Source organism: Rana temporaria, chromosome 3 (genome assembly GCF_905171775.1).
Source record: "Rana temporaria chromosome 3, aRanTem1.1, whole genome shotgun sequence".
Classification (NCBI taxonomy): Eukaryota; Metazoa; Chordata; class Amphibia; order Anura; family Ranidae; genus Rana; species Rana temporaria.
In genome coordinates this window covers 383,134,721-383,161,035 of record NC_053491.1, presented here as the reverse complement: position 1 = coordinate 383,161,035, position 26,315 = coordinate 383,134,721, and positions in this window count along the sequence as shown.

The window sequence follows — 26,315 nt, the reverse complement described above, 5'->3', positions numbered from 1 at the left end:
CATCTGGGCTGTTGTCTTGGCTGTTAAGTCTTTGACTGGCACAACCACTACCCACTTGGAATAGTGATCCACCATGGTGAGAGCATATGAATACCCGGACCGGGTAGGTGACAGCTTGACATGATCCAAGGCGACCAATTGGTTGGGCCTCTCGCTCTGAATGGAATGGAGAGGTGCTTGCGCATTCTTGCGACCATTCTGTGTGATATTGCAGACTGCACACTCACTGCACCACTTTTCAACGTCGCTCCTCATTCTAATCCAGTAGAACCGGCGTCGGATGGTGGCTTCTGTTTTATGGACCCCAAAGTGTCCTGACTGGTCGTGGTAGGCATTCAATACCATGGCGGCATCTCTCCGAGGGATCAGAATTTGGTGTAGCCTTTCACCCGACACTGGGTCCAAGAAGTTCCTGTACACCATTCCTTTGTGCACAAATAGTCTTTTCCTCTGACGCCACAATCGCTTCAATTCGTAGTCATTCTGGCCCCGTCGCAACCGGGGAGGTACCCTCCTGGTCAATAAATACTCCTGCAGATCTCCCATAGTCTGACTTTCTTCCTGTAGGGTCCTCCAGGTATACAGGTCTTCCTGGATTGCTTTAGACCCAGATTCACTCCCCTCGCGGGTGACGACCACATCCTGATTCACGAATCTTTGATAGAAGGGAGGCATCTCCACATCTTCCCACTTGTCCTCCACTGGGGGATCTTCGCCAGGAGCCATGCGTGATAGCACATCCGCATTAATATTAGACTTGCCACTTCGGTACTTGATAGAGAAGTCATAGTTGGCCAGTCTGGAGGCCCATCTTTGCTCAAGGGCACCTAGTTTAGCGGTGTTCAGGTGAGCCAGGGGGTTGTTATCGGTGTAGACCGTGAATGAGGTGGCTGACAAATAGTCCTTAAATTTTTCGGTGACTGCCCACACAAGGGCCAGGAGCTCTAACTTGAAGGAACTGTAGTTAGAATCATTCTTCTCAGCCCCTCGCAGATTCCGGCTGGCGTAAGCTATCACCCTCTCTTGTTTTCCCTGCATCTGGGACAACACTGCCCCGAGTCCTTCAAAGCTGGCATCTGTATACAGTCGGAAAGGCTGAGTATAATCCGGATAGGCCAGGATGGGAGGCTCTGTCAATAGATGTTTTAGAGCCTGGAAGGCCACCTCTTGCTCTTTGGCCCATTCCACAGGCAGCTTGCCATTATAGTTCCCCTTCGCCGTGCCTCGCAGGAGAGAGGTCAATGGCTCTGCAATTTGTGCAAAATGAGGAATAAAGCGGCGGTAATATCCTGAAAATCCTAAGAAGCTCCGAATATCCTTAACGGTGCGTGGGATAGGCCAATTCTTGACAACTTCGACTTTAGCTGGATCAGGTTGGACCCCTTCGGCACTGACGACGTGGCCCAGGTAATGTACTTGTGGCTTGAGTAGGTGGCACTTGGAGGGTTTGACTTTCAGACCATGCTGGATCAGTACTTGGAAGACGTCGGACAGGTGAGTCAAATGTTCCTGATAGGATTTGGAATACACAATCACGTCATCCAGGTAGAGTAGGACACTCTGGAAGTTAAGGTGTCCCAGACATCTCTCCATCAGCCGTTGAAAGGTAGCTGGGGCATTGCACAGCCCAAAGGGCATACTTTTAAATTCGAAAAGACCCATGGGGGTGACAAAGGCTGTTTTCTCCCTGTCTTCGACGGCCATGGGCACCTGCCAGTATCCGCTGGTCAGATCCAATGTAGAGAAGTAGGCCGCAGAACCCAGCGCGGTGAGTGACTCCTCAATCCGGGGGAGAGGGTATGCGTCTTTATGGGTGATGTCGTTCAATTTCCTGTAATCAACACAGAAACGGATGGTCCCATCCTTCTTCTTAACTAACACCATGGGTGCTGCCCAGGGACTCTGGCTCTCTTGTATTACATCTGCCTCCTTCATGTCGGTTAACAGTTTCTTGACGGTTTGGTACATGCCTGGTGCCACAGGCCGATGCCTTTCCTTGATGGGGGGTTTATCGCCGGTCAGGATTCGATGCTTAATCATGGAGGTTTTTCCAAAATCGGTTGGGTGTTTGCTGAAGGCACTCTGGCACTCCTTCACCACCTCGATGACCCCTTCGACTTGTTCTGGTGGGGTGAGAGATCCTCCTATTTGCAGTTGGTGCCACCAAGGTTCTGGAGAATTTTCGGTAGCCCCTGACACGGTTTGGGCACTCAGCTGTTGGGCCGCCTTCTGTGAAGACAGTATGTCACTGGAGTCCAAGAAAACAAGTTGGGCCACTGGAGTGTACTTTGGTAGGGTGGTGGCTACGCCGGACAAATTAACTAGGCGGACTGGGACCCGTCCATTCACCACCGTCACTAGGCTCCTTGCAGCTCGGACCAAAGGAAAATCTTCAGATTGTATGGGCTCCAGTAAGGCCTGATAGTCCTGATTCCTTACACCAGGGTGCGCCCGACACCACAAAATTGTCTCTGTGTTCGGCTGCAGGGTCACGGGCCTCATGTCTTGGATCCGAACTTTACCGATTTCTCCTCTCCGGTTCGCGAACTTCTGTTCTGCTTTCAGAATTTTGAGATGGTGTTGCGCAGTCCTCTGACCTGAGGAAGACATGTGGGGGAGAGAGGCATGCAAGGCATCCAAAATATCACTGAAGCAATGTCTCATTATATTCATCCCCAATATAAACTCTGTGGCCCCTGGTACCGTGACATTAGTGACAATTATACCTTGACCTCTAAGTGTGTGACCTCTCAGCTGAATAGTGGGCTCCCAGTACCCATGTCTGGGAATTGGTTTCCCGTCCCCTGCCAGGACACTAAAATCCATATCATCTGGTTCACACAATGAATCGACATTCCAGTACCTATAGAATAGGCCCTTAGAGATGGTAGACACCTGCGAGCCTGTATCAATCAGGGCCTGCAGTTGGACACCATCTATGGTAACATTTACATAGGGGCAGGATGCAATGTATAAGGACTGTCCTGAGTATATTGGCTCTTCTGCTGGACCTGTGATTCGTTTTCCTGAGGGCCGGTCCTCGACCTCAGGGGACGCCCGTTTAAAGCCCAGCATTGCATCTTCCAATGACCGGGTTTGTCACAGAAATCACAGTAAGGCCTACTAGAGGGTCCCGAGCGAGGCCCGCTAGAGCGGGGAGGAGGGGCAGGAGTAGGTCTCCTAGTCTCTGGAGGCTCTCTAAGTACCCGAGTGGTGTGATTAGCCAACTCCTTTACCACTTGGGTAAGCTGGGCAATATCTTGTCTAACCTCTTGAATCTCAGTAATTGTAGTGGAGGCCAGGGTGACAGCCACGGGTGCGGGGGCTGGTGGTAACAGTGGTGCAGGGCACGCCGCCGCACCCATGGGTTCCGTTTTAGGGTCAGGATGCTCCTCGGGACTTGCCCCCTGCTCTATAACTTGAAGGGCTAGGCGCTTAAAGGCAGAAAAAGACATATTGGGGTTCTGTACAGCTAACATCTTTAATTGCGCCTTGTCCCATTTATTTTGGACCCCTTCTATGAATCTATCCATCAATATATTTGTTACCCTGGTCAGGGGTGATATTGTCAAGTTTCTGGACTGCCTCCAGGGCATTCTGCAAGGCTACTGCATATGCCCTTAGTGTTTCCCCCGGCTTTTGTCGCCTCTCGTACAGCCTGAGGCGGACCTCTGAGGGTGAGTGGGACTCAAATACCTGATGTAATCCCTCGAAGATCTGATCTACTGTGGTCTTCTCAGAAGTGGGCCAGGTACGGACTTCCTCACGTGCAGGTCCCTGCAACTGTCCCAAGAGCAACAGCACCTGTTGGTTAGGGGGGAGAGAGTAGAGAGAGAAAATGCTTTGGAAGCTCTCCTGGAAATCCTTGAGGGAAAAGGGATCCCCTCTGTAGTTAGGCAACACAGGCTTTCCCAGGTAGAATGGGGGGGCCCCACTGTCATGACGTCGTACTGGAGGTAATCCCGGAGGGGTAGCTTGTGCAGGAGCCGCAAGAGGATCTGGTACATCACCTGCATCTGGTGATCTTGGGGCTGACATGTTGTAGCCTTGTTTGAGTGCGCTGTCACTTTAAGAAACTTTGAGAGCGCTGTCTTTGAGTGCGCTGTCACTTTAAGAAACTTTGAGAGCGCTGTCTTTGAGTGCGCTGTCACTTTAAGAAACTTTGAGAGCGCTGTCTTTGAGTGCGCTGTCACTTTAAGAAACTTTGAGTGCGCTGTCTTTGAGTGCGATGTCGTTTATTGCCGGACACGTTGCTATGGCTGCGCCCGGCAACTTCCTTTTTTTTTGGTCCGGTCAGCAATTGTTTCCTCCGTGCAACACAGAGTGGATTCTCTAGTTCCGGCTTGCACACTGAAGAGGCTTTACCGCCGGGGCTTGACTGGGCGGAGCTGCGACCGCTCCCGCGCGCGGGAAATGCTGGAAACAATTTAACCCCTTCAGGTACAGACTTTCTCCACTTAACAATGGCAGCTAACAGTCTTTCCTTCACCTCCCCCACCACTTGTATATGCGCCTCGCTGAGTAAATTACTTTCAATAACACAGTTCAGATTCTGGGGGGGGGGGGACTTGCTTTAGTGGCTGAATGGTTAAGGCGTACACCCGTATCCTGTTCGTGACGCCAGAAAACGATGTGGTGACCGGGGAGGGTGAGTCCCACGGCCACACACATGCGCTTGATGGTTAGCTACTTGGTTCTTGGGGCTAGGAGCCCAGGGTCAGGTGGTATTAACCCTTAGTGAGGGCCAGATGGTATTAACCCTCTCTGTCACGTGACGCCACTGTAGTCTTGGTATACCCCGGGAAACTACAGCTCCGGGGGCCTCCGTATCCCCGCTAGTTAGGATGGTAATAACACAGTCCACAACAGGGGGTTAAAACAACAAAGGCTTTACTGGCATGAAGGCAGGTGTCAAAATCTTCACAGCTTTAAACAGAGTGTCAAAATGTTCTGCAGGCAGTCTCTGGATCACACAGCTGATAATGCTTGAGCTTAGTTGATCATATACTGTATATACTCGGCTGCAAAAGCCGGATAGTAATTCAGGGCCTATGCTTAACTAGGCTGAAAAATAGATACACTTACTGAAGTGTCTGTAGACTTGAGGCTTTTTGCCGGAATAACGGATTGATCTGATAAATGAGCTGAAGTACTGGTTCTGTAATGTTTAGGGATACTCCACTCTTTGCTGTATTTTCTCCTGGAGGCTTCGGGCCTGCACTGCCTCTCCTCTGACTGTGTTGGCTCTGCTAGGAACTGTGTGAAGCCTTAGACTGCTTAAACAGGAAGTACAATCCCTTATAAGGGCCTGTTTAGACTGAAGCCTATTGGTTGAGAGCTGTGGATCATAGAGACTGACCTGTAGTATAACACAACACAATAAGGTATTGTCTAGCATTCAGTCCTCCCGACTCTAATACACTTGAACATGAGATGGCTGGCTAAACCCCTTAAAGCTCTACACACCTAATAAACGTATTATCAACCATAACAGTATAAATCACATCATAACTAGCTGAGTCCCTGCAGGGGAGACCCCACAAGCCGAGGGCCTCAATCTGACAGGGCCTACAGCAAATACCTGTACTGGGACACCACACTGTCCCTGTGTCCTGGGGCTCAGAACACTAGTCCACTGACTTCTGGGGCCCAGTACAATGTCACGCTGACTCCTGAGGCCCAGAACAATGGTGCTGTGACACCTGGAGCCCAGACCAATGGTGCTGTGACACCTGGGGCCCAGAATAATAGTCCACTGACACCTGGGGCCCGGGTACAATGTCACACTAACACCTGGCGCTGTGACACCTGGAGCCCAGAACAATGGCATACTGACACCTGAAGCCCACAAAAATGGTTCACCGACAACTGTTGTTTCAGATAAATCTTTGAATGCTGCTGCTGTAGCTAAGAATAGACACGAATGTAAATGGGTTATAAATACAGACTTTTCCCCGGTGCACAATGTGGCTGTATCCATAGCTCACCTGCAATTCTTATGAAAAATGCATACTGTACATCTTGCAATATTTTAAATTGAGCCTTGTAGGATGAATTTTTCATCAGCGCCATGCCTTGTGTAGCTGCCTGTCTTCCACATGATGATCTTTGTGCAGCATAGTCAATGGTGAGTTAATTGGAATCCACAGTAATTCCAACAGAGCAGCTTGAAGAAATACCATTAGCCTGAATGAGTCAGCTCTGGTGTAAAGCTAGAATTGTATTCTTAAAGTAAATCTGTCACATATATAAAGTTCACAGTGTTGTAAAAAATAAAATAAAAATTAATCTGTTATGAAATTGCTTGCTTCTTGAAATTCATGAAGCCGTTGCTGAGTAGTTAGCAGCGGAAACCTTGGAGAACCTTGGAGGGTTTTCACATTCTATTTAAATGTTTCACTTGATGTCACAAAGCTGTATAAAGTACAAAACCTTCAAGTCTGCCTTGTGCCTGGACAATGTGCTTTGGCAACAATAATATATTACTTTTTATGTGTCCACATGCTTCTAACTAAAATCCACATATACGTAGAGAATGTGTGCTTCTTTTGTGGCCACTCCTTTGTATCACAGTTGAGAATAAATAACCTTACTGTGATGTAATAGGGACTTTTTCAAATCTGTTCAGTGTTTGCTGTGATGTGAAGATGTAATGGGCAGGCACAGACACAATACCTCGTAGATTAACATTCACTATGTTGCATTATTCAAACTTACATTAGAATTACTAGACATGTGCACTACCGAAAACATTTTTAGTTTTGTTTTCGTTTGTTACTTCGGATCATTTGTAACTTTGGATGCATTCGCATTCATTCCGTTCCATTTGTTTAGAAGCAGGATTCCTTACTTTGGATAATTCGTAACTTTGGATGCATTAGTATTTGTTACATTCACTAAGGCCCTGTACACACGATCAGTCCATCCGATGAGAACGGTCCGAAGGACCGCTGTCATCGGTTAACCGATAAAGCTGACTGATGGTCTGATGTGCCTACACACCATCAGTTCAAAAAACGATCGAGTTCAACGCGGTGACGTAAAACACAACGACGTGCAGAGAAAAATGAAGTTCAATGCTTCCAAGCATGCGTCGACTTGATTCTGAGCATGCGCGGGTTTTAAACCAATGCTTTTGCGTACTAACCATCAGTTTTGACCTATCGGTTAGGCTACATCGGTTCAATTTTAAAGCAAGTTCTAGAATTTTTGACCGAAGGATAACTGACCGATGGGGCCCACACACGATCGATTTGGACCGATGAAAAGGCCCTTCAGTCCGTTTTCATCGGTTTACAGTTACTTTAGCCAAATTTAAAAGGAAATTCCAATACAAATGTAAATCTATCCCCAAAAAAAGCTGCTATGGCGCAGGGACCTGAATCAAAGAAATGCTGACTTCAGCTATTTTACCTATAATTGAATAGTTTATACTAATGATAATAATAATTATTAATAATAATAATAATAATAATAATAATAATAATAATAATAATAATAATAAAAACTATAGTAGTTAATAATTTGATTATAATAGAAAATACGAAAAACAAAATTATCCGAATGTAATAGATTCGTTAAATTTGTAGGTTGATTTGTTTTTCATTCTTTCGGATTATTGTATTTTCTGATTTTCCTTTTTTTGGAATTTTGTTCTTTAGGGTGTTCGTTCTTTCTGACAATTAGTTTTTTTTGCATTTGTCAAAAGAGTCTTTCGTTCATTCGGATTGTTTCCGAATGAAAGAATATACCAAATTTCATCCGAAAAAAAATTTGTAACGAAACAAATTGCACATGTCTAATAATTACACATGTTGGAACAAGCTCTTCTCCTTAAAGAGGAGGTCCAGCCCCCACAAAAATTGAAAAGTCAGCAGCTACAAATACTGCAGCTGTTGACTTTTAATATATGGACACTTGCCTGTCCAGGGAGCCTGCAATGTCGGCACCCCAGCCGATCTTCGGATCGGCTATCGGGTGCAGCTGCCGATATTCCTTGTAAGGAAACCAGGCTGTGAAGCCTTTCTACTTCACAGCCGATTCCCTACTGTGAATGCGCTTTCTTATTGTCCCAGCAGCAGAGGAAGGAGGAGGGACGCGGCACCGTCTCCGGAAGTGGGGAACGGTACCTGTCAAAAACAGGTAACTGTACCCCCTCTCCCCTGTAAGTTGCCAAATGTGACCCCGGAAGAGGGGAGGAGGTAGATAAGCGAAAGTTCCACTTTTGAGTGGAACTACGCTTTAAGTAAATCAACACCACTGCCTCACGGCTTCTAATATTGCATAATAGAATCCAATACAAGAACCTATAGTTATTCAAAATACTCTTGACACTGTTATCCACTGTCAGGAGCTGGGAGGCAAGGTGAGAATTGAGGCAGTTGACAGTGACAATCAGACTTTAGGCATTTTTTTTTGCCTTCCACTAAATGCAAATACAGAGGAAAAAGGACAATGAAAGCTATACCCAGGGATTTTCAAATAATGTCTAAATACCAAAGTCATGTATATTCTTCTCTGTATCTTGGTGTACTTTGTGTATTTATTCCAGATCTGTGCAGTAATCCAGTCAGAAACATTAATTCTGTGCAGAAGCTTCTTGTAATAATGACCGGTCACTGCTGCTCTCTCCCCTTGTGCAGGGTGACTGGTCTTGTCTCTGCCCCTTCCTGTAGTTTTCTGCAGGAAGCCTGTAGTAGACAGAGCCTACTGTTTGCCTCCCACAGCTCTGCTCTCTGCACATGCTATAAAAAGCACAGTGGTGATGTCACCACTACTTTAAAAAGTAAAGCACTACCCAGGAAGGAGCCGCAGATTAAGATGGGTCCACTGTTCCTGGCCTTGAGCTTCTCAAAGGCCTCAGCCCCTCTGACACACCAACACACAGTTTCACAGAGAAATTTTAGCACCTCTAAAGTCCCATCTTGTATAATGTTTTACTTCACAGAGAAATCACTGACAGTGACACTAGTACCCAGCTACAATGCAGTGAAATTATTAATGGTAAAAATATGCTTAAAATACTAAATAATGGCGACTATGCTAGATCTAAGCCTGTCTGGTAAACCTTAGCAAAGTTAAAGGTGTGGGGATATTAGCAAAAGGTGGAGTGATGGAGTTTGTGGACAGGATATATCACGGGAGCAACTCTTGGGACGTTTTCTTCTGCCGGCTATCGTGGGAGCCCTTTAAGAAGCGTTGGTGCACTTAGCGACAGCCCTGGCCACTCTGCAGGCAGTAATGTAGTCTGTAGAGCTAGTATAGGTCTTGAATAGGTAGAGAACAGATGTAGGGTAGAAGCAGTGTCAGTTCTGTAGAATCACAGTATAGAGTTGGTAAAGGTTAGACATGTGCAGAACAAAAAAAATTGTTTTATTTCTTATTAGTTTGTTAAATTAAAAATTTCATGTAACTGCATTTCTTATGTTAAAATGATTTGTTTTTGATATTTTTTTTGATTACAATTTTTCATCTTTGTTTGGATCAAATTCGAATGGAATTAGATTTGAATATCCAAAAATGAGTTAGGTACTACTTGTTCATAGACTGTTTAAATATTTGTGATTTTATCACATAATATTTCAGAGCACAACTGTGCTGTCACGTGACCTCCAGCCACTCTCCTTCCCTATTCTGACGACTACAGTGGGAGGGCCTGAGATTCCCCTCTAACGTCAGCTGAAAGGAGAGGAGGAGCACGGCAGGAGGTAACGTGACAGCACAGCAACGCTCAGAAATAAGGAATTTAGCTGAAAAATGTTAAACAAACACATACACTGTGCAACATAGTTTTCCATGACAGAGGGGATTCCAGTAATTATACACAGTGACATTACAGCCACAGGATATAGCAGCAGGAGAGGAGGGGAAGGAAGGGGAGCAGATCAGTTCTCATATCACTGAATATTGAGCTGACAGGCAGGGAGGGAGGGGGAGAGGGAGAGACTACAGTTAGGACAGGGTTACAGTTCCTAGAAATTGTTTTCTATAGAATTTAGTAACCGCGGTATGATGTCGTGCTGTTTAAAGGTACCTTCAAGTGCACTTGGGAAACATGGAGTCACACAGAGTAGTGCTTCACCCAGAATTCAGATATTTTTCAGATATTTTAATAATGTGTCAGTCATACTGTATATACAGTACAAATGTACAAAAAGTAGAGAAGAGGGTTGTCTATGGTTTTAGGCCGGGTTCAGATATGTGTGGCCGCAGTTTGCAATCCAGGGTCCAGTGCGCTTCTGTTCACCGGTTCAGGTGCAATTTTTGCTTGAAATTTGCAGCTGAACCGTACCCAAAATTACCCTTTTCGAAACCGCACCACGGGCACACCAGACATGTGTGAACCGGCTCCATTAAGAGCCAATCACACTTGCATGTTATGCAAATTGGATACGGTAAAAACCGCATCCAATTCGCACATATGTGAACCCGGCCTAAACCAATAAGAATACAGGATAATTGTGTAATGGCTATATAACATGTTTGTCTAACAATTAGGTCATTATACTTGCAAGAAATCCCTGTGTGTTTGTCTGTGTCCATGTGGTAAGTATATCTAATGGGATTGGTTTCATATTTATTAATCAGCTGCTGCACCTGCAGGGCTCTAATGAGAGTGGCAGGGAACCAACAGCAGGAGAAGGACTCTAGGACCCAGCATCGCTACCAGCACTTATGGCAGGAGAAGGACTTTAGGACCCAACATCTTTTCCAGCAGGTCACATAGGCCTATATAAGGAAGTCTGCTAGTGGCTTTAGTTTCTGGTTGATATTCGGCTCCTCCAGTGTGTTATCTCTTTGATATTCCTGTTCCTATGTCTCCTGTTTCCGACCCGGCTTGTCCTTTACCTGTCTCCTGTTTTCTTCCTGTGTTCAACCCTGGCTATCCACCTGACCACATTTTCTCTGCAACCCTCCCGGCTCATGACCTAGGCTTTGTTCTGGCCACACTCCAGACTCAGCATTATCCGAATCCTGCAACACCTCACAGGCACCACCTGTCTGCTGATTTTATGCCAGCACACCAGCTATACTCTGAAACCTCCTGCATATAGTCAAGCAGGCGACACATGCTACTTTGGGCCTAACCTCTCCTGTTTGCACCCTCAGGTGGGCCTGGAACTTAGCCCCAAGGGAAGCCCTTTCTCTCCATTGGCCTCTAGCACCAGGTAAGTGATAGAGGGAAATTGCAGGGTCTTCACTTTCCTTTTGTGAGTATTTCACCAAAAATTTCATTTTTGTTGCAGGGTATGCCTGAAATCTTATTTGTATCTTAGTGAGGACATTTGGGAAAAACAGTGAGCCAATCACAAAAGCAGGAAATTATGTTTTTGGGGGGCGTTCTGTACACATTCTGTGTACAGAATACCCCCAGGTAGCCATATTGCATTTTACAGAAAATGAAAGAGCTGCAGATTGAAAAGGAACAGTCATTTTTAATAAAATTTTATTACAGTATGACTTGTGTGTCAATTATATAGATGCTATTATTATTTTTATTTTATTTGCCATTTTTTCCCCCACGAAAATGGAGTTACCCTTTAAGCAGTTATTATACTCTGATCTGGAATTTCATTAGGTGTACATTTGATCAGTGTTTCTCAGCTCCAGTCGTCAAGGCGCCCCAACAGGTTATGTTTTGAGGCTTTCCATTATTTTGCACAGGTGATTTAAACAGTTTCACTGCCTTAGTAATCGCCACAGCTGTTTCATCTGAGGGAAATCCTGAAAACATGACCTGTTGGGGCCCCTTGAGGACCGGAGTTGAGAAACACTGCATTAGATAACAAAAGTAATAGTCCTAAACAAAAGGTTACACATAATTACACTTGGCATAGTATGTACACTTAAATAACGGACCTACCTTTTGTATGGAAACCTTTTTAAAATGCCACAAGGCCAGCGACTGACACTTTAGTTCTATGTCTATAAATAGAAAGTATTTTTCCCCTTTAAAATAGAAAGCATGCTGTTCTAATCTATAACTCATAATTACAATCCAGCCGGCAGATTCAGTTTGTCAGGGCAGGTTATAATTGCAAATGCGTGATTAATTATTGAACGGGAGGCTTGTCATATTTGCACGGATTTATGGATCATCGATAAAAAGATGACAGAACAAAGCAAGGTGTATATTTATCAGGGCAAAACACGTTAGTAAGCCAAGCAAACAAATCACACACAGGTCACGTGGCTGATATCAAAAGATATTGTGTTTTCATACAGTACAGCACCATCACAAAGTGTAAGGGTTTTGGTAAATTTTATGTAATTGTATAAAACCTAAAGTGGGTGTAAACCCACTATAAAAAAAAAAAACTAACACCTGCAAGACAAAAGCATGATGAGATGGTATACTAGCTCATTATGTAATACTCACCTGGGATCGAAGCCCCCGCTGCAGTGCCCGACACAGCACCGGCCGGTGACATGTCGTCCCAGAGTTACTTCCGGGTATCGCGGCTCCGGCGCTGTAATTGGCCGGAGCCGCAATGACGTCACTCCCGCGCAGACACGGCATGACCCCCTTTAGAGACGGCATGATCGCTGTTTCTAAAGTGCGCATGCACCGTTGTCTACGGCTCATGTCTCTATTGTAAATATCTCCTAAACCGTGTAGGTTTAGAAGACATTTCTAGCATCTATAGTTAAGCCTTAATCTATGCTTACCTGTAGGTAAAGGTGGCTGTAGAGGGTGTACAACCACTTTAAAGCGTATATAAACCAAAGAATAAAAAAATGTATTGTAATGCAGAGTATCAGTCCTTAGATGGCTGCATTTTTTTTTTGCCTTTTTTTCCCTTTATTTTCACCTGGTGAGTGAGTGAATGAGAGACTTGTAAAGCGCAACACATGCAAACTGAATCGCCTCTGGGCGCTGTATCCATTTCATGGGTAAGGAACCCCTTGACCTCAGAAGAGATGGGTTTTAATCTTTCTCCGGAAGGCCAAGTGGTCCGACTCCAGTCGGATGATGGTTGGTAGTGCATTCCACAGACGGGGTCCTTGGACTGCAAATCTTCGATCTCCTTTGGACTTGTATCTGGCTTTGGGTATCTGGAGGAGGTTTTGATTGGTGGATCGCAGAATGCGATTGAGGTTATGGGCTTTTATTTTTTTTTGCATAGATATTGGGGGGCGTTGCCTTGAATACACTTATGTATTAGACAGAGTGCCTTGAAAGTGATTCTGTCTTTTACTGGCAACCAATGAAGGGATCTCAGTGAAGGTGAGATTGATTCTCATGGTTTTTTTCTGGTCACTAGTCGAGCGGCCGTATTTTGAACGACTTGCAGACGAGTGATTTGGTATTTGGGGAGTCCTAGATAGAGGGCATTTGCGTAGTCGAGTCTGGAATTGATGATTGTTCCCACCACGACTGCAATGTCCTCTTTCGGGATAAAGGGCGTGAGTCTGCGTAGTAGGCGCAGCAGATGGTGGGACCTGCTGACTACTGACCCTATTTGTGCATCCATTGTCATGTAGGTATCGAAAATGACTCCGAGACTTTTGACTTTGGTGCTAGGGGTGATAGTTTTACCCAGAATGGGTGGGGGAGTCCATGTTGACGCAGGGTGATTTTTCCGGTTAGCGTGAAACAGGAGAAGTTCTGTTTTCGACTTGTTGAGTTTAAGATAACTGTTTGTCATCCAGTTATCTATTAGAGTGAGGCATTTCTCTAGTCCAAGAGAATGATCCTTTTTGTTGCAGATGCGGAAATACAGTTGTGTGTCGTCTGCATAGGAGTGGTAAAGTAACTTCTGGTTACTGATGATTTCAAAGAGAGGGCGAAGATAGATATTAAACAATACGGGCGATAAGGGAGATCCCTGAGGGACTCCGCATGACACCGTACGTTTTTCAGAAGTGAAAGACCCCAGTTTTACTATTTGTGACCGGTTTTCCAAGAAGGAGGAGAACCAGGGTAAAACACCTTCAGCGACTCCGGCTACTTCAGCTAGCCTAGCCAGTAGTAGTCCGTGGTCTACAGTGTCAAAAGCCGCGCTTAGGTCCAGCAGTATCAGGAGACAAGATTCTCCTTCGTCTGCGGCCTCTAGAGCGTCATCCCATATTTTGAGCAGCGCCGTTTCTGTTCCGTGACCAGGACGGAAGCCTGATTGAAACGGATCGAGTAATTTATGGGTGTCTAAATGCAGTTGCAGCTGTTGTACAACTACTTTTTCCATTACCTTGTAGAAGACATTTAGAGCTGTTTTGGGCCTCCGGTTGTTTGGGTCTTTGGGGTCGAGGTTTTTTTTAGAATTGGTTTTATTGTACCTTGTTTCAGCAAGGTGGGCACCATGCCCTCCTTGAATGAGTGGTTTATGAGCTGCGTGATAGCTGGTGCCAGTATATCGGCACTTTCTTTCAGCAGTTTAGTGGGGATGATATCATTGGGTGCTGTGCTATTACGCAAAGTGCCGGTGATATTTTTAGTGGCATCAATGGAAATGGGTTTTTAGAGTGAATTTTGGTGATTGCGGCGGATTTATGTGGGTATTGGGTTTGTGATTTGGGGGGAGTTGGTGACGGTTCCATTTTGCTGAATACTTTCACAGATTTTTTAAATTTTATTAATGAAATAATCCGATAATTTGTTGCAAAATTCTTGTGAATCAGAATTGGGGGCCACTAAACAAGCACGATTCATAGTCATAGAGTGACCAGCTTGAAGAGTTCTCGGGGGCGGTTAAGGGCATTTGCGATGATGTTGGAGAAATTATTTTTTTTGGCTGTGAAGATTTCTTTGTGATATTTCTTTGTTATTATCTTGTAAATGGTGTGGGTTTTTATCTGAAGAGCACCTTTTCCACGCAGCTTCTGCTCTTCTACGCTCTTGCTTTAGCAACGTCAGCTGGTCATTAAACCAGCTGGAGTTGTTTTTCCGGATGCAAGTTTTGCGTTTTGGTTCTACTAAGTCAGCTGACTGTAGTAGCGCCTTGTTGATGGCGTCAAGTGTTTCTGTGGCTGTTTGTTTTTGTTGGGTTGTTTTTATTTTGTTCCCTAGTGTTGTTTTGAAGAGTTCCGAGTGGAGCTTCTTCTGAGATCTAGTCCAGTCACCGGTTTTGTCGTTTTTTTTGGACTGGCGTTTTTGGTGATTGTGAATTTGATGGCATGGTGATCGGTCCATGGTTGCGGCTCAATTCCCAGGACGTCAATTTCCAAATCTTGTTTGAAAATGAGATCGAGCGTATGGCCTGAGGCATGAGTGGGGCCTTGTATTAGTTGCTGCAGACCTAATCCTTCCAAATGGTCGATGCAGGCGTCGGCTACGGGGTCCAGCGAGGAGTTGGCCCAGAGGTTGAAATCCCCAAGCACCAAAAGGTGTTTGATGTTTAGGGTATATGTGGAGATGAATTCCGTCAATGACGTGAGAAGGTGCGTTTTTGGGCCTGGTGGTCTATAGCAAAGTAGCATATGGACCGTATCTTGGGGATTTGTTTGCAGCTGCAGAGTGAGGGTTTCCATGAATGGAAGCGAGTTTTGAAGGACTGGTTTGGTGATCGAGAGGTGAGTCTTGTGGATCACCGCCAGCCCCCCCCCTCTTTGCCCCACTCTGTTTTGCATTTGAATGCGATAATTTGCTGGCACCAATTCTGTTAGAATGGGGTTGCAGTCGGCTGTCAGCCAGCTTTCTGTGATGAAGAGGCAGTCTAGATCGTGTTGAAGGATGAAATCATAGATTTCTTGTCAGTGTTTTACGGCCGATCTTGTGTTGACCAAAGCGCATATTATGCGCTTGGGCTGGGGTACCTGCGCGTAGTTTTTGACTGTTGATCGTCGATTGATTCTCAACAGTCGCTCATTCCTTAGAGCTTTTTTGGTGACAACTGGGAGGCAAATGGTTTTAGTTCCCGGATGGTTTCTGCAGAGTATTTTAGGTAACCCATGGTCGCAGAAAAAACCGCAGGGAAGTAATGTTGATTGGGGGGGTCTTCTATGGTGATGGGCGGAAGACTGTCCAAGTGAGCCATCACTCGTTGAGTCTTCTCTCCCCGATTGGTCCAGAGGAAGGCGAAAAACCCCAGGCGACCGGGGAAAAAAATTCCTTCCTGACCCCTCAATGGGCGATCGGTGCAACCCTGGATCAATTGCCTAGGGGAGTGGGGTGTGGGGGGGGATATGTACCCCTGTGTTAAACTATGGGAGTCCTGGTTGTTTGTGCTGTGTCTGCAGCAGCCGAGAGCTGGGAGGACCCTGCCTGGCTGCACTATCCCTGGGGAGAGCCGACCCGTTTGAGAGCGTCCTGCTCTCACTATCCCTGGGGTGAGCAGACTAAGGTGAGAGCGTCTGCTGCACCGCTGAATTATATTCTATGTGCCAGTAACACACTTCCTGCCCTGATGGTTCCAATGCTCATTTTCCATGCAGTGATGCTTCCCTAGGACAGAACTACAGAACATCCCCATCCTCTTAACTGACCACTTACAAGATTTCTGGAAAACTAGATATAACAAAATCATTTCAATGGTATATTTCTGGAAAACCAGTTATAACAATATCATTTCAATGGTATATTTGACAGGCCAAAAGGTAATGAAAACAGAGAAGTTCACAGAACACAGAGGTTGATATAATTCACTGAACCTCGATGAAACTTCATCCTCAGCATCAATCCTCTGATACATGGCCTGGGGAAAAATGAAACATTTATTTGCCAATATTCAATGATGGCTTTCAAAAGTAGTATTGACATGTAATATCAAAGCTGTATGTATTTATGATAGAATGCACAGCCAAAGAATTGGTGCATTTAGTCCTTACCCCTTCCAAGATCACCACCCCCCAGCTTCTAAAGCCACGCAAGCAATTGTTTAATCGATAACATATTACGCACAGGGTAAAGCATGCTGTTTCACGGTAAATATTTATTTTGTGGCTCTACGTAGCATTTGGCAGTGGCTGAATCCAAACCGTTCAGTTCTTAGTCTCGCACAGCTGCTGATACGTGCGTTCGAAAAATGAAATTTGTGTGAGGAGCAAACAGAGAACTGAAAATACTGCAACATCTCCTGCTCCGGGCCGTCTGTCTGTTATAGAAATATGGGGCAGAGGAGTCACCAGCTGGGCCCAATGCACTACACATGGCCTGCAAGGCCGGAGCGGAGGCTGTTTTGGCTAAATATAAATACTAAGAGGGAAGAGGCTGAGTAATCGCAGACGGTTGACCTGTAACATGACGCATCTTAGGCTGGCCATACATTATATAATTTTCCTTTAAAGTTACCAAAACTGTATAATATGAGGTCAAACCCAAACACTTTTAATTTGTATGCAAGCAGGCAGGTCCTTCTACTACATAGTTGAATGTACATCATAGGCGTGTGCACAGGGTGTGCCAGGTGTGCCCAGGCACAACCTAATCACCCTGTTCTGCACAGATTCCCCATACTGCCCTTCCACCCCTTCCTCCCACAGTGCTTCCGGCTTCCCTCTTCTCCTTTTCCACTGGTTATTGCTGCGGAAATGTTTCAGGATAAGTGGGGGGAAGCGGCCGGTAAATATGTAATTTACCGGCCCCTTCCCTTTCTGAATGAACATTGTGAGTTATCAGAAATATGTATTTCAGCTTGGGGGTGCACACCCTAATGCAATAGGCTGCACACACCTATGATGTACATCTAAAGGAAATTGAATAAAGAAAATTGTATAATGTATAATGTATAATGCTTTAGTATCATTCTCTGCCAACGGATAGATAGATAGATAGATAGATAGATAGATAGATAGATAGATAGATAGATAGATAGATAGATAGATAGATAGATAGATAGATAGATAGATACCAACTCCAAATATTTGACAGCTCACAGTATTGGTTTGTCTCTCCAGTGTGAGTCATTCAGCTATGGGTGTAATCTGATTTCCCTTGGTCTCATTCAGCACAGTATCTATTTAAAAAAAAAATCTCATAAAGACAATTGTTTTTGCTTAGATCTTCCCATCTGCTGTCTTTAACCCTTCTGTTGGCGGAGACATTTTTATTTATTTTTTTGACTACGTGTTTAAAAAATCTTTTTAGGCCTGAAGATAACATAAAACCCCCAAACATTATATATTTTCTCAAAGCAGACACCCTAGAGAATAAAATAGAGGTAGTTTCAATTTGTCATGTATCTTGATATTACCGCAAAGGTCTAGGAAATGCAAAATTTCTGTAAAAAAAAAAAACTAAAGGGAATTTTATGGGCAAACAAACGCTATAAAGACCTCAAATTTTTGGTAAAATATAAAAGATGAGGTTGCACCGAGTAAATAGATACCCAATATGGCAAACCTTAAATTTGTGTGCGCCCCTAAATTGGCGACAAACGTCAGTACCCTATATTGTCTATAGGTAATGTTTAAAAGTCCCCTATGGATCATCAGGTTAGTGTTATGGAGGGGGTTTTGTGCTAGAATTTTTAGTCTCAGTCTGGCAAGCATGGCAGTATGTAACATGTGTATCGCAATCAATGTTTTCACGTGTAAATGCCCCTAAGGCGTGCGTTTAGGTTTGTACGTGTGTATATGTGGGGGGGCTCAAATATTAATTTTGGGGGAGTTTATGTGATTGAGTGTAACTTTATTTTTTGGCAAAAAAAAGTAGGTTTGGGGGGGAGGAACTTGACTGGCCTGCAGAGTCCTGACCTCAACCCAATAGAACACCTTTGGGATGAATTAGAGTGGAAATTGCTAGCCAGGCTTTCTCGTCCACATCAGTACCTGACTTCACAAATGCGCTTCTGGAAGAATGGTCAAACATTCCCATAGACACACTCCTAAACCTTGTGGACAGTCTTCCCAGTAAAGTTGAAGCTGTTATAGCTACAAAGGGTGTGCCAACTCAGTCTCACCCACAGAGGGCCAGATCCTCAAATGAATTACGCCGGCGTATCTATGAATATGCCGCGTAATTTCAAAGTTCCCCCGTCGTATCTCTGTTTTGTATCCACAAAACAAGATACGATGGAATCTGGGCTCGATCCGACAGGCGTACGTCTTAGTACGCCGTCGGATCGTAGGTGCATATTTACGCTGGCCGCTAGGTGGCGTTTCCGTCGAATTCTGCGTCGAGTATGCAAATTAGCTAGATATGGCGATCCATGAACGTACGTCCGGCCAGCACATTTTTTTACATCGTTTGCGTTCGGCTTTTTCCGGCATATAGTTACCCCTGCAATATGAGGTGTATCCTATGTTAAAGCGGTAGTTCACCCCCCCCCGACACATTTTACCATCGAGACAGGCATTGTAGCGCGAGCTACAGTATGCCTGTCCCGATTTTTTTAACCCCGTACTCACCTTGTAGTCGTCCATCGTAGATTTCGGCTCCCGCGGGGAATGGGCGTGCCTATGGAGAGCGAGGATGATTGACGGCCGGCCCTGGCACGTCACTCTCCCCGAAGACAGCCGGAGTAGGTCTCGGCTCTTCACGGCGCCTGCGCACAGGCTATGCGCACGCGTCGTGAAGACCAAGCCTATTTCGGCTATTTCCGGAGAAGCGTGACGCGCCAGAGCCGGCCGTCAATCATCCTCCGTCTCCATAGGCACGCCCATTCCCCGGTATCTTCGATGGACGACTACAAGGTGAGTACGGGGGTAAAAAATTCGTGACAGGCATACTGTAGCTCGCGCTACAATGCCTGATTTTAAGGTAAAAGAAAAAAAAAAAAAAATTTCCCGTCGATAGGGTGAACCCCCGCTTTAAGTATGGCCAGGGCCAAATTAAGAACATCATGGGCCTGGTGCTGAGGATTTTGGTGGGGCCTTTTAGGCTGCATTCACACCTCCGCGACAAGTAACGCTGCGTACGCGGCGTATTTTGCCGCGAATAGTGTAACTTTTTTTTTACAAATCCTTCCTATTGCTTTGTATGGCCGAACGCCAATGCCGCCTGAAAAAAAGGGTCCGGGACTTTTTTACATGTCGCAGGTGTACGGCGTCTATAAGATGTGAACCATCTCATAGACAGCAATGGGAATTCTCCCCTCCAGCGGCACGAGCGGCCGGCGTCGGGCGTTTTGTCGCGGAGGTGTGAATGGGGTGTAATAAATAATAAATAAATGCGTGGGAATGACATGAACGCAGCCCAGCCAAGGCAAGTGACCAAAGGCACAGAACCCAGAAGGAAGACCGGGTGAAGATGGAAGTGTCCAGGCCCCGCCTGATTCATCGCAGCACTGGAGGGCTCAGTCTGAAAATTGAAGTGTACACTAATGTGCTAATATGCTGTGCATACTTGTACGTTGTGGCATAACCTACCCCAGGGTCTCTAAAAAGTAGTAATGTCAGGAAAGTTTACTACCGCTTTATTATCACAGGATCCCAGGAGCCTCTCATGGGGCCCCTACTGACCGGGTGGACGGTGGCCCTTGGGCAGTGCCTAAGTGCACAGTTGCCAACATTTAAAAAATATTTTCAGGGCCACTTTTTTATATAAGTGCTATATTTAGAGTAGCTGAGATCCCCGATGTTCCTCTATACATCATAGTAGTAATCACAAAATTAAAGGAGTACTAATAATGGGGCAGAACAAATATGAGAACTGAGATTTCCTTTAGTTGAACTAACACAAGTGTGTCCATTCTAGAGCTGGTAACATTGAGGATATTCAGTATAATTTTAAAGAACTGTTTTTGTGGGTAAGCGACATAGGGGAGGAGTATGGACGGTATATAAGTGGTAAGTATGTGCAGGTGAGGGAGAGGAATCTGGAGGGTCTAACAGTGGGCACTATGTACAGGAGAGGAGTACAAAGGGTACGGAAAAAAGCACTATGTACAGGAGAGGAGTGTGAAGGGTATGACAATGGGCAGTATGTACAGGAAGAGTGAGGGGGTATGACAGAGGGTAGTACGTACCAGAGAGAAGTGTGGAGGGTATGATGGGGCAGTATGTACAGGAGAGGAATGTAGACGGTATGATAGTGGGCTCTATGTATAGGAGAGGAGTGTGGAGGGTATGACAGTGGGCACTATGTATAGGAGAGGAGTGTGGAGGGTATGACAGTGAGCAGTATGTACAGGAGAGGAGTGTGGAGGGTGCGACAGTGGGCACTAAGTACAGGAGAGAAGTGTATGACAGCAGGCACTATGTACAAGAGAGGAGTGTGAAGGGTATGACAGTGAGCGCTATTTGTATAGGAGGGGAGTGTGGAGGGTATGACAGTGGGCACTATGTACAGGAGAGGAGTGTGTAGGGTATGACAGTGGGTACTATGTATAGGAGAGAAGTGTGGAGAGTATGACAGTGGGCACTATGTACAGGAGAGAAGTGTGGAGAGTATGACAGTGAGCACTATGTACAGGAGTGGAAGGATATTTAGGGACTGAGTAGTGGTTAAGCGGTTCATACATGGATTGAAATTACGCCAATTATGCAGAGACCAGCCATAGTCAATCTATGTATGGGCTAGCTGGTTTTACACAAGTCATACGCCACGATCGTTAGAACGAGAACAATAATTCTAGTACTAGACCTCCTCTGTAACTCTAAACATGTAACCTAAAAAAATGTAAAGCATCGCTTAGGATACCAAAAAGAATTGTGCTAACTTAACAAACTAACTGTTTTTTTAATGAATGAAACATTTTTTTCCAAAAAAACATGTTTGAAAAATTGCTGCGCAAATACCGTGCTAGAGCTGCACAATTAATCGTTAAAAAAATCGTGATCTCGATTCAACCCCCCTGACGATCTTCAATGCAGAGTTTGCTGATTCTTTCATATAACAAGTGGAGAGACTTTCAGCTGTCAAAAGAAAATATCTGGGCAGTCTGCCATGTTTTTAACAGGAAACGATGTAACTGACACTTCCTTCTTAGATCAAAGGGATACACTTCTGTGTGTAAAGAACAAATCTGGGCAGTCTGCGAAGTTTGTAAACAAAATGAAACATTGTAACTAACTAACATTGTAACTAAATTTAACCACTTAAAGTCCAACACTTGTTTCTTAAGTTAGAAAGTAAGGCCCCTTTCAGACTGGGGCGGGAGCTGCGGTGGCGGTATAACGCCGCTAAAAATAGTGGCGCTATACCGCCGGAATTGCCGCGGGTATCAGCCGCTAGCGGTGCGGTATTAACCCCCGATAAAGAGTTAATATCGCCCGCAATGCGCCTCTATAGAGGCGCATTGCGGGCGGTATTGCCGCGGTTCCCATTGTTTTCAATGGGAAGGAGCGGTGAAGGAGCGGTATACATGCCGCTCCTCTCACCGCTCCAAAAATGCTGCTGACAGGAGATTTTTTTGTCTCCCGCCATCGCCTCGGGCTTTCACATTGAGTCTGCAGTGCAGGATTTTTTCAGGCGGGATAGCAGCGCTATTTTTAGCGCTTTACCGCCTGAAAAACTCCTCAATGTGAAAGGGGCCTAATATTATTTGCTAGAAAATTACTTGGAACTGCCAAACATTATATATATTTTAGCAGAGACTCTAGGGAATACAATGGCTATTGCTGCAATATGTTATGTCACACTGCATTTTCCCACTTCAATGAATAATAAAAACCATAAAAACAAAACAGTGAAGTTAGCCCATTTTTTTTTTTTTTTTTATGTGAAAGATGATGTTACGCCGCAACAATCGTGAGAGAATCGTGCAAAAAAATTGCAATTCTCATTTTAGCCAGAATCGTGCAGCTCTGTACCCTGCAACATAAAAAGTTGCAAAGACCACCATAAAGTAATTTTCTAGCAAAAAACAAATGATGATTTTTACATGTAGTAGAGAAGTGTCAGAATTGGCCTGGGTGGCAAGGGGTTAATTACCATGAGTAATATACAAATAATTATTATAAGCCCTGTGATCCTATCAGTCTGCTGTAGTGTGTCAGCTTGTATTTATATTGGCCGCTCTGAATGTAGCTTCTGACAGGCTGTGCAAGCAGGCCCGTATCTCCGGAACCATAAATGATAGCCGTCCCATATTTTAACCAGTTGTGGGGTAGCTCTTCCCATGCCTACCCCCAAATGTGGGGTTTCTGTGACCTCTGGTCATCGAGCTACAACCCCCCAAATTCGAAAAAAAAATGTTTTTTTTTTTTTTTTGGGCAAATGGGCCTATCTTGAGAAAGGGGCCTGGAGCTGCAGCTCCATCAGCCCCATTGTTAATCCGGCCCTGAGTATGGCCGTCGTTCCCGCGTCGAATTTTGAAAATGTTACGTTGTTTGCGTAAGTCGTTCGCGAATAGGGATTTGCGTAGAATGACGTCACCGTCGTAAGCATTGGCTTGTTCCGGTTTAATTTTGAGCATGCCATTGGGATACCCCCACGGACGGCGCATGCGCCATTAAAAAAAAACGTCATTTACGTCGGGAGAATTACGCTACGCCGTTGTAACTTTAGAGGCAAATGCTTTGTGAATACAGCATTTGCCTCTCAAAGTTGCGGCGGCGTAGCGTTACTAGGATACGCTACGCCTGCATAAAAATACGATCGGCTACGTGGGTTTGGCCCAGAGTCTGTGAAGAATATCAGAAAGTGTTTAGTACTTACCTACAAATAAATGATCAGTTTTGGGTGGCCTCACCCTTTTAATACTCAGGCACAGACAGAATAAAAAATGACAGTATACGTTGCAGCTGCTTCAGGACTTTTTTTTCCTTGATAATTTTTTCACTTCTTCCTGTGAAAACACCTTCACAGAAAAATAAAACCTAAAAGTGAAAATTAAAATGATGACTCTATAAAGACCTTTGTGGTACACACAAAATTAAAAATAATAGCAGGGAACAATAAAGGGAGGATCAGTGCATCCAAGCGAACTTTGATGTCCCTCGTTATCTGAATGATCAGAGAATCTCCTCTATTATCTCCTTCTCCAACCTGTGACTGAAGGAATAAAAATGTCTAATTACTCGCAATCTATTTGCAGCAAATCATAAAAAGCCTTTGGTCTTTGCCAGCACTGAAAAACATCGAAATTAGATTAAAACCTCTGTTGTATTGTCGTAATCAGAGTGATCGTTTTAAAGCATTTTTGTAAGCCAATTACTGACTGCCCTACTTTATGGAATTTACAGTCCAAGCATGGAATGAAATAGCCCATTTTCTTTTTCTTTTGAGTATTAAAGTAAACCTCTACTTTCGTTGAAAAGAAAAATTACTTACATTGCAAGTAACCCCTTCACCCTTGCAACACTAGTTGACCAAAACAATGTGAAAAAAAGTCTTCTTTTTTGTTGTAACATTTTGCAAATTAGTAATTTTTCTTCTTTACTGATGTACGCTGATAACCTGCATTTGTTTACATTTTGTGATCAGCTGTGATTAGACACAGCTAATCACATGATTACAGAGCCTACGTCATCGGCTCCTTACCGGGATCGGTGATCCAAGGAACACAGCACACCACAAATCACCATGCTGTGCGCCCTCCGCGGGTACACATGAGCGTCAAGAATCGGTGGACTTCATATGACGTCCTCCCAGAACAAGTGTAGTCCTGCCCATCATTATACAATACAGTGGGTGGGAAGCAGTTAAAGGATAAGTTCATCTTTTTTTTTCAGGGTGTAACATGTTACTGTTCAGTCCCCACACCCATATCCCCATTGTAACAGCGAGCTCCACCTGCCTGGCCACTAGTGTTGCTCACGAATATTCGTATTGCGAATATTCGGCTCGAATATGGCATATTTGAGTATTCGCGATATATTTCGAATTTCGCAATGAATATTCGCAATTCCGAATATTCGCATTTTTTCAATTTTATTTTTAAAACAGATCACATCCTATCGACGTCTAAAAGCATTGCTGGTATGATTAGAGACCCTGGGCCGAGTAGCTAAGCTGAGGCGATCCTTTTATGTTGCCGAATATAACAAAAAAAAAAATTGCGAATTTTCGCTAATGCGAATGCGAAAATGATTGCGAATTTTCGATAACTGTGGTAGGAGAACTCTGATTGTCTCTGATGCAAAAGGGGGGGGGGCTTTGTGTATGTTTCTGTTATGAATATTTGTATGTTTGATATTATTTTTTTTTGTAAGAAGGAAAAAATTGCGCATACCTTAAAAAAAGGGGAGAATACAGCAGCAACTCAAAAATGTTATACAACATAAATTAATACAAGACAGAAAATGGAGTCGCTCTACAAGAATAAAAAATATGTCTAGTGACAAGACATGTGGGCAAATTATAAAATAAGCAAGCGCAAATAACTTGTGAAATACACAGTGAAACAAATATATAAAGAAATATAGTCCCAATAATAGAAAAATAATCTTTCATAAAAATGTCTTTGATATGTGAAGTGAAAAAAAGTCCAAAGCATGCAGCATGAACGTGTGTTTGATTGACAAACGGCTGTGACAGATGGATAGAGTAAAGAATCACCACCAATGCAAAACACTTTTTATTTTCTATTGTAAAATATCAAGAATATTCTGAGCCAATCAGAGTGCTCCTTCCGCATTTGCCGAATATTCGCAATTATTTTGTATTGTAAAATATCACGAATATTCTGAGCCAATCAGAGTGCTCCTACCGCAGTTATCGAAAATTCGCAATTATTTTCGCATTCGCAATAGCAAAAATTCGCAATTATTTCATTTCGATAAAATATCACGAATATTCGAATTTAGCGAATATATCTCGAATATTCGACTATATATTCGAGATATATCGCGAAATCGAATATGGCGTATTCTGCTCAACACTACTGGCCACATCGTTCACTCACAGAGTTCTGTGAATTTGAAAACTACAAGAACTGACAGTCTTTGCAGCTGTCGGCTTGGAGCTCTCAATGAACTACCATGGTGCTGTTGAGTGCTCTGGCAGTCCATTGATTCTTTCTGTAATTGCAAGACTGCTTGCCCGTACGGGCAGATAGCTTACTTGAGACCTGCATGGCACCCATGATCTTCTGATTGGGGGTGCAACCCTTTCCATGTTTCTACCAAAAAAATAGTAAATGCAAATTTTTTACCTTATTTAAAGTCTTTTAAAAAATGTGCAACAGTTTTTTTTTATAAAAAGTCAAAACTCATACCCTACTGTGGTCTAGATTTTTCCTGTCCCTTTCCCACATCCTATATACTATAAATAGAGGAATATATAACCACAGAAATGTCCCAAATTGCAGATAGAAGGCTCATTCGAACATTGTAGTTAGCATTTACTGGATCTCGAAGCATATAAATCCTCTTGATTGACATGCTTCTCTACCTTGAGGCCAGGTCAAGAGAAAAGGTGAAAAAGCCCATGCTGCTGCAGCAGACAGTTCTCCCATCATAGATTTGATCAGTCTGGAGAAGTATCTGCTACATATAAGTAAACCCAAAATATATTTTTCAGCATGTTCATCTCACTGTATACAGTTTACCTAAAA